The following is a 13,609-nucleotide window of genomic DNA, read 5'->3' on the forward strand; positions in this document are numbered from 1 at the left end:
GCATGCACTGAATTAGTGATTTAGCAATAATACTTAATAAACATATAATTTTGCCAGAGTGTAACACTACTATACATCAATTCATCACTAGTACTTCAGGGCAGATAAATGCATCTTGTGCCTTACCACACAGGGAAGTGGAAAAACACAAACTTGTTACACAGTTCTAGATCTTTCAACTCTAGTCATTTTGAATTTTTACCATTTTCTTCTCTGCCTGTGGACCATTGTTATTTTTCATACTTATAATTCAAATTCTCATAGGAATAGTGTTAAGAGGTTTTTCTTTTTCCTGGTAGATAGCCAGACAGCTGACAGGAAATGCTAGAAGGAAGTCTAAGAATTTAAAACAAGTTACAAAGTTCTCTACCACTTTTTCCCTTTACTTTTTTCTCTATAATTCTCTTCCCCACTCTCTAACTTCTTTACCCCATTTCTTCTCTCCCTTTCTTGACTTTCACCTCCATCTCCTTATGTCCTGATGGGAGATTCTTCCTCTTTCTCTTTCTTCATCTTCCTTAGACTCATCTCCTTAGTTTATCCTGAATATCTTATCTCTCTATTACCCTGAAGGAAACACGAAAGTACTCTGGGTAGAGTAAATATCATCCTTATTTTCTTTCGAATGTCAGATAAAATTATGAGTCAGCCAATAAGCATGTAGCTTTGGTTGTGCTAGGGTCACAATCAGGGAGCCCAGAGATGAAAGTCTGTCCAACAGGCACCATCTACCATGGTACAGGCAGGGTGAGTAGATACTAGACAGAAGCTGGCTGCTTTTACAATATGCACACTCACCTCCCCCAGGGCACAGTCACCATTGCAAGTGATGACCCTTATTCACTGTACTGAAACAATTACTTCAGTATTAATTAATTCAGTATTTCTCCTTCAGCTGAAACTTCTCTTGGATATTTTCATTTGCACAGTGATGTTATCCTCTTCTGTGTCCTCACCCACATTCTCATTTGCTAATTCCTCCATAAGGTGGCACTCTGCCCTGAAGGGGGAGGCTAACACATTTCTTCCAAGTGGAAGGTCAAAGAGGAATAGCTACAGGCATGCTAATGATTTGCTCAGCTACAGATGGACAAGTGTAAGTTCCATGCTTGGACAGAAGCCATATGGGTAGCTTGGGGGCCCTCTGAATTTAGATTTAAAGAACTGGATTCAGATGTTAATCTTTTCCTTTTGGGGATATGAGGCTGTATGCCAGAGGATTTCTAAATCCTTAAATATTATTCTTGATGCTGTGAAAGCATTATATGTTGTTAACTTTCCCAGTGAATGGGACTTATTTCCAAAGTTGTATGAAAGGAGCAATGTTTTCTGCCACTTTGCTTGAGGCTACTCTAATTGTTTATTCATAAACTTTATAAAGACTTAGCCATAGGTTTATATGACTTCTGGTAGAACTGTAAATCCACTCTGTGTGTGTGTGTTCTCAGGCCTTGGGTCTAGGCTACAGATTCTGTCTGAGTGCACTCATTTTGAAGTGGTGTGCAAGGAGTTAGTGCTGTGGAATGATCTCATTTATGATGTGGATGAGAAATGGAAATTCCAGTTCTGTTTTTACTTCAGAAATTTCTGTTTTTTTGGTTTCTATTTAAATACTAAAACATTTAAATGCAAAATACAAGCAAATTTTCCCCCTAACTTGCCTTATTTCATACTTAACCATCTCACCACTAAATTACCTTTACTTAGTAATCCTATAATACTGGATAAGGAAGATGCTTAATGATTCTGGATCAGATTTCATTGCCTGATGATCTCTTGACCCTGGTCAGGTCAGTAGTTTGAAATTAAGCATTCAGAATAAAATTTTGTCTATTTAACTTATACATAATTCATTTTTAAAAGAAAATTTGGTGGTCAATATTGATTCTTGTCAGTGAAATGTTATACTAACACCATTTAGCTTTTTCTGAAGATTTCTGAATGTGCTTAAGGAGCTATATTTAGGAAGGGCTTCATGCAACATCTGGGTAGCTGTGTAGCAGCTGGGTAACAGCACATAAAGAACTTGACTCAAATCTCAGAATGCTAATTGAGAAAGAACCTGGTGTTTAGTTCCGAAGTCAAGGGGAAAGCAATGTGGGAGGTAATTATCCAATTTGGGATATTGCTTGGTTAAAAGAGTTACTGTGCTAATAAAAATATAATGAGGCCTACTTCCCCGGGGCTGCTGTTTATTTTTGCCTATCTTCCCCAGGAGATATCTCCAGATGCAAAATGGTTCAGTGAGACTATGTTTTACCTTTGGCATTGACTCAATTAGAAGGTGGGCGTCTATTTCCTGAAAAACACTGAATGCAATACTGACATGACACTGGGAAAGTAAGTGTTGTATGAGCATCATAAGATAAGCCTTTGGCTGTTCTTGGCATGGGTGAGGCTCTTATGTTGTAGTCTGGTTTAAGCATTACATATTGATTTTAACCGAGATTAGTGGTTAAAGAAAAATAAGAGAGTGAATATAAAGATTTTAAAATGTAATTTAGGATGGAGGGCTAATAATGCACTTTCTGCTTTGGGGGAAATCACATATCCAAACAATACTTAACTTGAAGTTAAAGTGAACCATGAGTATTATGGGAATTACCTCAGAAAATAGGACAGCTAGAAATTAGCTTGAAAAAAATCTAGGCTTTCTGTTCTGCAAATTTGAACAAATAACCTTTTAAAGTAAAAGGCATTTTTAGTATAGACTATAATGGGTAAAGAGGCTGTCTTTATCTTAAAAGTTCTATTCTTCATCAGTAAGAGGGTGTCTGCCCTCTGGTTTGTTTTGGTTTTCAGTACTATAACACCAAACTCCTTTTTTTGGGCTTCTTGAGCATTTCCGTTTACTTCCACTGACACTTCTGACAGTCTATTTCTGCCCCCATGCTCTAGCCCTCTATGAATTGCTCCTACCACACCTCCACTATCCTTCATCACCTGGGAACCTCTCTTCTTTACCAGCCTCAATTATCATGCCATTCCCTGTGAACGCCTCAGAGCTACCTTTGTAGAACTCTCTTAGCAGACCTGGAGCCCTGGTTAAGTCCAAGTCTGCTCTGTGCTGCTTTGTGTCTCTCTGTGCAGCTGAACTTGGCTGGAGAATGCACTCAACTGAGCTGCTACCATTGTTAGTCTGTCACTATAAACATCAAATGGTCCTTCAGTGCTGGACACATTGTGTACTCTCCTTGCAACTCACGCTCAAATTCCCCTGGATATTTATTTTATACCTTTTTCTCTCTGATCCAACCTCCAATACCTCCTCCTCCATCTGACATTCAGCTGAGATTCACAATTCCAGCTTTCTGGAGCATATTGAAGCCAAAAGAAGAAAACTTGCACACATTAGAAACATCCTATGTACCTGCTTGCCAGCATCACATCATCTGCCTTAGGTCTGCTGCACAGGGACTCTGTGCCAGTCTCTTCACTCCAGCTCTACATCTGATCCCATTTTGCTTCCTCAGGGACATGGCTCTAGCAAATCTCTTCCCTTTTTTCTACACTGTCATACTTCTCCCTTCAGTAGCTACCACCAACATAAATACATGTTGCTTTTTCTTTTGAGTCACCCCCCTAAGAATATTTGTTTAGCAGTTAAGCACCGGTAAATAAAGTTAAGAATGTTCATATTAATAATAGGTCTTTATTATAAGCGTCCTTTAATGTTTACATTTTCTTCAACTAAGCTAAGCCAATTTGATTCTTTGATTGACAACTGTATGACCCTTCCTTTGTACCTATGCCTTGAGTGAGGACTTGTCACCTGATTATCCTTCTTTTGGGGATTTGTCTGATTACCCCTGTTTTGGTGATCAGCCAGTGTGTCAGTATGGCATCTCAACTGCTTAACTACTTCATATATGCCTTGGGGAAACTACACCACAAGGAAGACTGCAACCACAGCTGCTGGTGAAGCCACAGATTTCTGCTTCAGGTAGCCTTACTCAAGTCACAACTGCTCCAGCTTGCACAAGCTTTGGAAAACTTAATTTCAACCATGACCTTCTGTGGGCCTGCCTGCAGCTGCTCTAGAGCATCTGACTTCAAGTTACTCTGAACCTTACAATAGTAGTCCTCAACAAGAGCATAGAGGAGGAAGAGCACTTCCCTTAGTGTCTCAGAAAAGTCTTGTGAATAACGGAAAGGAGATTGTACTTGTGCAAGGCTTGAAATTGGCTCTTATATAAGGCTTGTGATTGGTGGAATTGGGAGCTGTGCATATGCAGGGATGTGATGGTGAGATTATAACCTGAGCACAAGTGCGCTAGTGCCCCACTTCTGGCTATATAAGCAGGTTGTTTGTCACTCTGCATTGATACCCTGGTGCTGCAACATTAGGCCCCAAAAAGGGTTCTTCCAAATGATCTTTAAAAAATTTTTATTAGGATATATTTGTTATACAGGGCATATTCATTGTGACTGTTCCATATAGGCTTATATCATACATTAAATAGCCCCCGCCATTTCTTCCCTCCACGCCTTCACTTCCCTACTTCAAGCAATTGCAAGAGGTTTCATTGTTGTATTTCATGTAAGTATATGAAGTCCATCAACCATATTCCCTCACCTTAATATTCCTTCATTCATCCTCCCACCTCCCACAAGTACCCCCTGCACTGTACCAATTTTATAGTCCTGCCTTCATTATTAATGTCTAAGTCATTGTTCAGAGGGGTTTCTCAATGTATCGCCAAAGCAAGTATACTTTAGTTTGGTCTGTTCAACCCTTTCCATTACCCCTTTTACCCCTTCCCTCCCACCCCCCATTTTTCAACAGCTTTCAGTACAAATCGTTATATCCTCTGCCTTCACAGATGTTGTATTTTACGATATTGTTGATGCTTTATCTTTCTCTTTTCCTTTTGCTCCTTCCTTGAGTTTTATAGAGTAGTTCCACTATTACAAACTTGTTCTACAAATGAGTTTATATATGGTCATGTTTGTTTTTGTGTGTATATTTATCTTTTGGATCTATTCTCACATATGAGAGAAAACATGAAGCCTTTGTCTTTCTGGACCTGGCTTACTTCACTTAACACAGTGTCTTCCAATTGCAACCATTTACCTTCAAACCACATGGTGTCACTCTTCCTATGGCTGAGTAAAACTCCATTGTGTGTGTGTATATATATATATATATATATATATATATATACAATGTATATATATATTTTTCCTCTTTTTTTATTGTGCTGGGGGTGCATTGTGGCATTTACCAAAGTTCTTATAATACATCAAATATATCATACTCGAATTCACCCCCCCCCACCATTCTGCTTTATTCCCCACTACCCCCATTCTTGGAACATTTTCTAAAGGTATCATTTTTCCATTTACATACATGTGTGCACAATAGTTGTACTGTATTCACCCTCCTACAGCCTTTGCCCACCTCTGCCCCCCCCTTCCATTGGTACCAAATTCCCCAGGTATGGACCTGTTCTCCCTTCCTGTTCTCTGATTTTTTAAAAGAAAAAAAATGACATTTTTGTTTGTTTAAGACAAATAGGGCGTATCCTTGTGACATTTCATACATATACTTCATATGTATAATAGATATCACACATATATACCTAAATTGGTTCATTTGCTCCACCCATTCATCAGCTATAGGGCATCTGGGTTGTTTCCATAGCTAGCCTATTGTGAATAGTGCTGTGATAAACATTGGTGTGCAAGTGTCCTGACTTATGTTCCTTTGGATATATGTCCAGGAGCAGTATCACAGGATCGTATGGCAGGTCTATCCTTAGCTTTTTGAGGAATCTCCATACTGCTTTCCATAACGGTTATAGTAATTTGCATTCCCACCAACAACTTATAAGAGTTCCTCTTTTGCCGCATCCTCACCAGCATTTGCTGTTATTTTTGACCTTTAAGATGGTCATTCTAACTGTGGCCAGATGAACTCTTAGTGTAGTTTTGATTTGTACCTCTTTCATATCTAGGGATGTTGAATACTTCATGTATTTATTGGCTATTTGTACCTCTTCCTTTGAGAATTCCTTATTCAATTCATGTGGCCATTTCTTCATTGGGATGTTGATTCTTTGGGGGTTGAGTTTTTTTAGTTCCCTGTAGATTCTGGATGTTAGTTCCTTATCAGATGAATTGCTGGCAAAGATTGTATTCCATACCATGGGCAGTTTCTTAAGTCTAGTGACTGCTGCTTTTGCTGTGTAGAAGCTTTTTAGTTTGATGTTCATTCACTATTTATGTTTATTTGTTCATTCTTTCTCTTAGTTGCTGAGCCTTTTGAGTTCTATTTAGGGAAATCTTTCCAAGGAGTATATGTTCCAGTGTATTTCCTACTACTTCCTATAGTTGTTTCAGTTTCAGTTTTCAGTATTTGATCCACTCTGAGTTGATATTGGTACAGAGTGAGAGGCAGAAATTTAGTTTCAGTCTTCTTCATGTGGATAACCAGTTTTTCCTGCAACATTTGTTGAAGAGGCTGTCTTTTCTCCATCATGTGGTTTGGAATCTTATGTCAAAAATCATTTGGCTGTAACTGTGTGGGTTTATGCCTGAGTCTTCTATTCTAATCCATTGGTCTTTATGTCTGTTTTTTTTACCAATATCATGCTGTTTTTACTGTTATGACTCTGTAATATAGTTTGAAGTTAGGAATTGTGATACCTCCAGCATTAGAATTTTGCTCAGAATTGCTTTGGCTATTTGAGGTCTTTTGTGTTTTCATATAAAATTTTAGGAATGATTTTCTTTCTCTGTGAAGAATGTTATTGGGATTTTGATAGGAATTGCAGTGAACATGTAGATTGCTTTTAGTAGTATAACCATTTTCACGATGTTGAGTCTGTCAATCCAAAATCGTGGGAGATCTTTCCATCTTCTGATGTCTTCTTTGATTTCTCTCTTCAGTGGTTTATAGCTTTTGTTGAAAAGGTCTTTGAGTTCTTTCATTTAATGTATTCTTAGGCATTTTAGCTTTTTGAGGTTATTGTAAATGGGATTGTTTCCCTGATTTCTTTCTCAGTCTCTTCATTGTTTTTTATAGGAAGGTTACTGATTTCTGTATATTAATTTTGTATCCTACTACTTTTCCCAAAGAATGTATGATTTCTAAGAGTTTTTTGGTGGAGTTTGTGGGGTCTTTTAGGTATAGGATCATATCATCTGCAAAGAGGGATAATCCCTATTTGAATCCCTTTATGTCTTGCTCTTGTTTTGCTGCTCTGGCTGGGAATTCCAAAAGTATATTGAATAGGAGTGGGGAAAGCAGGCATCCCTGTCTCTTTCTTGACTTTAGCAGAAATGGTTTCAGTTTCTTGCATCCCTGGAATGAAACTGGCATGGTCATGGTGGATGATCTTTTTGATGTGTTGTTGAAAAATATGAAACGCTTCATAAATTTGTGTGTCATCCTTGCACAGGAGCCATGCTGATCTCTGTATCATTCCAATTTTAGTATATGTGCTGCTGAAGCAAACACCTAAGTGATCTTTTGTCTACTTGTGGTCTTTATCATGGGTAGATCAAGGCTGAGCTGGTTATATGAAAAGCAAACAAAAACCTGAAGGTCTCTGGTGGTGGCAGTGAGAAGGCAGATAAAGAGTTCTGGAGAACCACTAGGAGCTGAGAGTCTAATTCCCAAAGCTCAGACCTGCAACACCAAGAGGCAGCTAAGGTTTCCAGTGAACCACTGAGAGTCAAGGCCCCCATACCTAAAACTCAGATCTATAACACTAGGAGGCAGCTGAAGAGTTCCAGAGAGTGACTGAGGTCAGAAACTGCAAGAAGGTTATATGAAGGACATCTGGAATATGGAGAAGGCAGCAGATGGTGGAAAAACTGAACTTCAGAAGATGAGAGGGTGTGAAGAGCTGAAGACAGGAGCTGATGTGAAGATTCCAAGTCCACGTGGCTGAAAATGTTTAAGAGGGCTGCTCAAGATTAAAGACCTGAGGGTTTTAGCTCAAGAGCTGTCACTCTAACCACTGGGTGTTAGTAGTCCAAGCCCAGATCAATAAGCCTCTGATTCAATAAGCATCTAGAGCAACAAGCTTCCCAGTTTGAAAGCTTGGATCCATAAGCCTCTAGTGCATTGTTTACAGACATAAGCCTTTGGATTAGGAAGCCCGATTTGTGAACTTCTGGAACTCTGGGCCATTGGTGCTCAGGAAGCTGCCACTTTGCCTATTCATTCTGTCCCTGTCAGCTATTTGTATCACTTTCAATTTCTGGAGTCTTTCCTTTGAGTCTCCTTCCCCTGCCAGGTGCCATTTCATGTCTTTGTTTCCCTTTGTGCTAAAATTCCCCCAACTGCATTTCTATGTTCAGCATCTCCAAATCCTCCTCATTCCCTCTTAAGTCCACTTCCATCAGGTTAATGCCCAAAATATTTCACCAGGTTGGCTTTTGTCAAAGCCATCAGTGACCTCTGTGTTGCCAAATCCACTGGATAATTCCCAGTCCTCATCTTACTTATCTTGCCCATGCATTTGACACAGGTTGTGCATGTGACACAGGACATACTTCCTTCACAACTTCTGGGTTAACACAATTTCTTGGGTTTCTTCCTATCTCATCAGTTATTCCTTTTTAGTATCCTGAACTGGTTTATGTGTTTACCAGTCCTGTTAATAGTACTCTTCTTAATAGTACTCTGGGTTTTCTTCTTAGATCTCTTTTCTTCTTTATCTACATTTATTCTATTCTTGGTCTTGCCCAGTTCCATCATTTTAAATATCATCTGTGTACTGACATCCCTTAATTAATATTTCCAGTCCATATTCTTGTTTTTGTCTTTGTCCTTTTCTATTAGCATATATTAATTGTATAAAGAGGTTTAATTGTGATATTTCCATATATGTGTATAATGAACTTTCATAAAATTCACCTCCCTATTGCTTTTTCTTTAATCTCCCCATCCCCTTTACAGAACAATTTTTACTGGGTTTCATTTTTTTATTTTCATACATGCATGTGAAGTATTTCTGTCATACTCACCACCCCACCACAGTCTCCTTATGTTGAGGCACATTCCTTATTTCTTCAGAGCTTTTGTCATGAAAAGTTGTTGAATTTTGTATCAGGCTTTTTCTTCATCTTTGAGATGACCATGTGATTTTCATTCTTTTTCTATTTATGTGCTATATTACAGTTATTGATTTGCATATATTAAACCATACTCACATCCCTGGAATGATGTCAACTTGCTCATTGTACATGATCTTTTTAATGTGATGTTGAGTTCAGTTTTCTGGTATTTCATTCAGAGCTTTTGCATTTATTTTCATTAAAGAAACTGGTCTGTAATTTTCTTTGTTTTTTAGTCATGCCCTTATCCAGTTTTGGTATCAGAGCAATACTGGCTTCATGGAATGAGTTTAGTAGTGCTCCTTCCCTTTCTACTTTATGGAATAGTTTGAAGACTATTGGTGTTAGTTCTTCTTAACATGTCTGGTAGAATTCAGCAGTGAATCCATCCAGTCCTGGGTTTTCTTTGTTGGGAAACTATTACTGCTTCAATTCCATTGCTTATTGTAGATCTGCTTTGGTGGTTTATATCTTTTCTTCTGGTTCAACTTTGGTATGTCATATGCATCTAGAACTTTATCCATTTTTTTCTAGATTTCCAGTTTATTAGAATATAAGTTTTTGAAGTATTCCCTAATGGTCCTTTCAATTTTATTGGTGTTTGTTGTGATATCCCCTTTCTCATCTCTAATTTTATTAATTTGGGTCTTCTTCCTCTTTCTTTTTGTTAGTTTGGCTAAGGGTTTTTCAGTCTTCTTTATCTTTTCAAAGAGCTCATTTTTTTTGGTGGTACTGGGTTTGAACTCAGGATCTTGTACTTATTAGGTGGGCACTCTACCACTTGAGCCGTGCCCCCATCCCTTTTTGCTTTAGGTATTTTTCAAAGAGGGTCTCATGCTTTTGCCCAAGCCAGCCTACACATTGATCTCCCTATTTATGTTCTCCATGTAGCTGGGATGACAGACACATGGTCACCATGCCTGGTTTTATAGGTTAAGATAGAGTCTTGTGAACTTATTGTTCATGCTGACCTTGCACTCTTATCCTTCGGATCTCTGCCTCCTGAGTAGCTAGGACTATAGGCATGGGCCAAGAATCAACTTTGTGTTTCATTGATTCTTTGTATTGTTCTTTAAATCTTTACTTCATTAACTTATGCCCTACTCTTTATTATTCCTTTTTATCTACTGGTTTTCAGTTTGGATTGTTCTTTTTTTTTTTTTAAGAATTTGAGATGAACTTTTAGGTTATATATTTGTGATCTCTGATTTTTTTTAAATGAAAACACTTATAGGTATAAACTTCCTTCTTAGCACTGCTTTTGGTGTAAGCCTGAAGGTTCTGGTAAATTTCACTTTCATTTGATTTTTAGGAATATTTAGATTTCCTCCCTTATTTCTTTGATTACCAACTGATCACTAAAGGGTGAATTGTTCATTATCTATCTGTTTGGATATTTTTTGTAGTTTTTCTTGTCACTGATTTCTATTTTTATTTAACTGTTTTCTGATAAAATACAAGAAATTATTGCAACTTTCTTTCATTTAGGACTTGATTTGTGTCTGAAGATATGATCAATTTTGGAGAAAGTTTTGTGGGCTGCTGAGAAGAATGTGTATTCTGTGGCTGTTAGGAGGAATGTTCTGTAGATGTCTGTTAAATCCATTTGGTCTATAGCATCATTTAATTCTGAAATGTCTTTGTTGATTTTTTAAAAAAATATAAATGATCTCTTCATTGGTGAGAGTAGAGTATTAAAGTCATTCACTTCAAGGGGGTCTATCTGTGTTTTTATGTCCAGTATTGTTTGCTTTATGAAATTGGATGCACCAGTGTTTGGTGCATATGTTTATAATTGTTATCTCTACTTGCCACTTATCACTATAAAGTGACCTTCTTTATTTCTTCTTAATAATTTCAGTTGGAAGTCTGTTTTGTTGATGTAAGTAAAGCTACTCTGGCTTGTTTTCAGGCTCCATTTACTTGGAAAATCTTTTTCCATCCTTTTACTTTAAACCTGTTTCTTTTTGCCAGTTAGGTGAGTTTCCTGTAGGCAACAAATGGTTGGATTTTGAGTTTTAATTCAATTTATCAGTCTGTGTCTTTTGATTGGAGAATTGAGACCATTAACATTTAGAGTTATTACTGAAAGGTAGTAATTCCTGCCATTTGATTGGTTTCCTAGTGCTTGATTCTTCCTTACTCCTCATTTGTTTATGTACTCATCTGATGAGATTTATCCTTTCCCATATTTTTGTGGTTTTGTTTATCCTTCTCTTCTGTGTGTAGGATTCTTTTAATATATTTTCTGCAGTGCTGGTTTAATGGCTGTGAATTTTTGTTTACCATGGAAAGTTTTTTTTTTCTCCTTTAACTACTAAGGATAGCTTTGCTGGGTACAGCATCTAGGTTGGCAGTTATTTTCTTTCAGTGCTTGAAATACATCATTGTATGCCCTCCTTGCTTTAAAGTTTTCTGTTGAGAAATCTGCTGTTCTTCTGTGGGTTTGCTGTTATATATGACTTGACACTTCTCCCTTTAAACTTTCACTATTCTTTCCTTGTTCTGTAAAGTATCTTGGAGAGGTTCTTTTCTGATCTTGTCTGTTTGGTGTTCTAAAAGCCTCTTGTACCTGAATGATCAGCTGTTGCTCAAGATTTAGGAAGTTTTCTGCTATTATTTTTATTGGATATGTTGTTAATGCCTTTAGCTTGTACCTCTTCTCCTTCTTCTCTGCCCATGCATGATTCATAGGTTTGGTCTTTTAATGGTGTCCCAGAGGTATTACATGTCCATTTATTTTTTTCTCTGTGTTCATCTGCATGTTCTAACATATCTATCTGTCTTCATGCCCTGATATGTCTTCAATTTTATCTAATCTACTAGAGAGACATTCAACTGTGCTTTTTTATTTGATTTATTGAGTTTTTAATTTCTAGATTTTCAGTTTGATTTTTTCCAGAATTTTTATATTTATTGAATTCCTTTTTCATGCCCTGCATTGTCTTCTTTGTTTCATTTAGCCCTTCTATTTAAATTTTCTCAGAATTCATTCAGACACTTATTCATGTCCCCTTTAATTTAATGGATCATTCTTATAATCATTCAAAAATTCTTTATCTGAGATTTCATCAATCTCAATATTGATGAATTAGTGTTTATCAATATGGAGCTGTTGAATTTGAAGGAGTTTTGTTGCATTTTAAAAAATTTTAAATATTCCTAGGTTTCTACATTGGGATTTGCACATTTGAGGCTACATCATTAGTGAGAAATTCAATTTCAGTTGAAATATTGTCCATGTTCAGTCAGGGCAGTGTAGTGGCTGAGTAGAGGTGCTACTTCTCACCACTGGGCTGGGAATACTGTTAACTATCCAGATTCCCACTCACATGCCAGATCTGTAATACCAAGCACTGTTCAGATTGAGGTAAATTAGCTGGAGTCTCTTTAGAAAGGTCAGTTGTCTTCTTCTGGGCTGTTTTCACCATAGAAGCTTCTTTTCTTTATGTACTGGAGCTCCTGCTGGCTGCAGGGTGCTTTATAGCCTATAGTCTTGCTCCACAAGACTCTCAGTTTGTGTTCCCAAGACCAGCATGTATTAAAGCCTTGGAGTGAGCCCAAAATCCATTAAAAAGTTAGTAGAGCATCAGAGCACTAAATGGGGGGAGAAATGAGGGCTGAGTCACTTTGCCTGCTGGTCTCAATGCTTACAAAGACTCTGTTCAGCAGTTCTTCTTCTTGTGGGGATGAACAGGCTGTGGACATTTTGTAATTCTGAGGGTCTGGTCTCAGGGTTCTCCAACTGGCCTGGCAGCTTTCACACATCAGGATGCCTTCAGTACTTTCAGACCAGGCCCAGAAGATCTCCTCCCTATGGAGGGGAAGAGGCTGTAGAAATCACATGATATGAAGGACCTGGGCTGAATGCCCTGAGATCCAATTAACAGCAAACACACTCCAGGATGCAGTTCTTGGTGGAGGGCCTCAGTGCTTTCAGATCCTGTCCAACAGTTTGCCTCACTGTTTGGAAGAGGAGGCTGTGGAAATCGTATGCTTTATAAGGCCTGGGTTCTGGACCCTCAGATTCATCTGGTAGCAAACATGCTGGAATGCAGTTCCTGGAAGTGGGTCTTGGTGCTTTCAGGCTTTGCATGACAGTTCACTTCCCCATAAGAGGGAGAGGCTCTGGGTATCATGTGATTCTGAGGGTTTCTTCTACAAACCCTCTTAGCCACCTAGCAGTAATACATGCAGTCAGAATGCAGGCCTTGGAGACCAAATACTATGCTAGCCACAGGTTCAGTGTTTCTGCCACTAGCCTCAGGCGTTGGGACTTGGTCCTCTCCAGGGAGGTTGAGGGCTCTGACCACCATGACCTTTGCTGCTGGAGTCCCTTGCTACTTGATCTTCCCTGTGGGACCAATCAAGACCATTTCCCTCTAAATGGATGGAATTGGAGAACATAATTCTGAGTGAGGTTAGCCTGGCCCAAAAGACCAAAAATCATATGTTCTCCCTCATATGTGGACATTAGATCAAGGGCAAACACAACAAGGGGATTGGACTATGAGCACATGATAAAAGTGAGAGCACACAA

The 13,609-nt window shown here is 38.2% G+C and overlaps 1 non-coding gene across 1 annotated transcript; it reads right to left on the reverse strand.

The window, feature by feature from the left end:
* Positions 1-7,358: 7,358 nt before the first annotated feature.
* On the reverse strand, positions 7,359-7,462 carry LOC141416173 (U6 spliceosomal RNA). The gene has a single exon (XR_012441012.1). It is a non-coding gene; the product is annotated as a U6 spliceosomal RNA (small nuclear RNA).
* Positions 7,463-13,609: the final 6,147 nt, after the last annotated feature.

Source organism: Castor canadensis, chromosome 1 (genome assembly GCF_047511655.1).
Source record: "Castor canadensis chromosome 1, mCasCan1.hap1v2, whole genome shotgun sequence".
NCBI classification, from domain to species: domain Eukaryota; kingdom Metazoa; phylum Chordata; class Mammalia; order Rodentia; family Castoridae; genus Castor; species Castor canadensis.